The following is a 2,500-nucleotide window of genomic DNA, read 5'->3' on the forward strand; positions in this document are numbered from 1 at the left end:
TCTCTCTCGCCTGCACGCCTTCCCTTTTCGTGGGCCCGCGCGCCTTCCGCGCGCGCTTCTCGGTGCCGCGGCTTAGGGCCGCGAGAGAAAAAAAAGCGACGGAGGCCTGGCGGGCGGCCCCCACACCGCCCGCAAGTCGGCACGTCCGAACAAAAAAAAAAAAAGGCAACGGACCCGGCTGGCACAACCCGCCCCCCCGCCCCTGCACCGGCGGTAAACGGCTCGATCCTCACAGGACCGAGGAAGGGCGAGGCGCCGCCGCCTCGCCCGCGACAACGCTCCGGGGGGGCTCTGGGTCGGCTTCCGGTCCGTGCTAGGGCGGCCGGCCACCGCGGCCGGCCTCCGCCCCTGAAAAAACTCGCCCGCGACGCGGGTCCCCGGCTTAAGGCCGAGGAAGGGGGACGACTTCAACAGCGCGCGCTGGTGGGGCGCGGGGTGCCGCCACCCCGGCTCCACAGCTCATCGGGCGACCGCCGTCACCGAGTCCCTCAAGCGAGGCAGCGACGCCGAGGCCGGGCCGCGCGCCCCGCCGCACGGGCCCCCGCCACCCTTCCGACACGGACACGCTGGCACAACCAGGTCGGGAAGCAGGGGAACGGGACGCCGCCACCTCGGCGGGCCCGCGCGCGCCGCGCTCGGGGCTCTCAGGCGAGGGCCGGGAAAAGCCCCGGCCGCGTCCACCCGCGGCTGCCGCCCACCGCACCGGAGCGACAGCCCGAAAGCGCGCCCGCCGAGCGGGGCGCGCCCCGGCTTAAGGCCGGGCAGGAAAGGGGCGAGGCGCCGCCGCCTCGCCCGCCAGCAATCCCCAGGGGGGGCGCCCCCCCTTCGCCAAGCCGGCCACAGCCGGGCCGAAGCGGGACACGGCCCACGAAGTCGATGGCCGCGGCCGACGGGCAGCTCGCAGCTCGTACTCGGTCTCTCTCGGCTTCTCTCCCTCTTTTTTTCCCTTCTCGATTTATTTCTCCTCTTTCTCTCGAGCTCTCTCTCGCCTCTCGAACCGTACACACCCCGTTTCCCTGGGCCAGACGGGCGGACCGGGACGACGCCACGGGGCTCGTCCCGCGTCAGCGGCACTCGCCTCGCTCGGAGGACTGCGCACGGGGGCCCCCGGCCTCCCTCGCCGCTTCGGTCACAGGCACGGGACGAGCCTGCGGGGAGACGGCCCGTCACCTCGCTCCCATAGTACGGACAGACGAGTCCCAGGCCGCAGACGCCTCCAAGAGGACCGATGGAAAGCGACCGGGAAGGTGCGCCGCCGCAGGCCGGCCCCTGCGATGACGTAGCCGGAGGCAGCTGAAAACAGCGACCCCTTGGTGAACTTCCGGAGCCGGCCGCGACAACAGGTCTACCCGGCCGCGACAACAGGTCTACCCGGCCGCTGCCGGAAATCGCCTAAGTCCCTCCGGAGCGAGGTAGACCTGTTGTCCGCCGTCCACCGCCCGCCGCCCGGGCGCCGCGCCGGGCCCGGCGGCCCCGGAGCCGGGGTAGACCTGTTGTCCCCGGGGTAGACCTGCTGTCCGCGGGGTAGACCTGCTGTCCGCGGGGTAGACCTGTTGTCCGCGGGGTAGACCTGTTGTCCCCGGGGTAGACCTGCTGTCCGCGGGGTAGACCTGCTGTCCCCGGGGTAGACCTGCTGTCCGCGGGGTAGACCTGCTGTCCGCGGGGTAGACCTGCTGTCCGCGGGGTAGACCTGCTGTCCCCGGGGTAGACCTGCTGTCCCCGGGGTAGACCTGCTGTCCGCGAGGTAGACCTGCTGTCCGCGGGGTAGACCTGCTGTCCGCGGGGTAGACCTGCTGTCCGCGGGGTAGACCTGCTGTCCGCGGGGTAGACCGGTTGTCCGCGGGGTAGACCTGCTGTCCGCGGGGTAGACCTGCTGTCCCCGGGGTAGACCTGCTGTCCGCGGGGTAGACCTGCTGTCCGCGGGGTAGACCGGTTGTCCGCGGGGTAGACCTGCTGTCCGCGGGGTAGACCTGCTGTCCGCGGGGTAGACCTGCTGTCCGCGGGGTAGACCTGCTGTCCGCGGGGTAGACCTGCTGTCCGCGGGGTAGACCGGTTGTCCGCGGGGTAGACCTGCTGTCCGCGGGGTAGACCTGCTGTCCGCGGGGTAGACCGGTTGTCCGCGGGGTAGACCTGCTGTCCGCGGGGTAGACCCGCTGTCCGCGAGGTAGACCCGCTGTCCGCGGGGTAGACCCGCTGTCCGCGGGGTAGACCTGCTGTCCCCGGGGCAGACCCGCTGTCCCCGGGGCAGACCTGCTGTCCCCGGGGTAGACCTGTTGTCCGCCGCCCACCGCCCGCCGCCCGGGCGCCGCGCCGAGCCCGGCGGCCCCGGAGCCGGGCTAGACCTGCTGTCCGCCGCCCGGTTTTGGGGTTTTGGGGGTTTATTCCTTCCCGCCCCCCCCCCGCCCCAATCCCGTTTCTTTTCTCCTTTCTTTGAAAGAACGACTCTCCTATTTGTTTGGTACAAGAAGAAACCCGTCCGGAAGAGAAATTTTCTTGGCAA

This window comes from Anomalospiza imberbis, unplaced genomic scaffold (assembly GCF_031753505.1).
Source record: "Anomalospiza imberbis isolate Cuckoo-Finch-1a 21T00152 unplaced genomic scaffold, ASM3175350v1 scaffold_173, whole genome shotgun sequence".
Classification (NCBI taxonomy): domain Eukaryota; kingdom Metazoa; phylum Chordata; class Aves; order Passeriformes; family Viduidae; genus Anomalospiza; species Anomalospiza imberbis.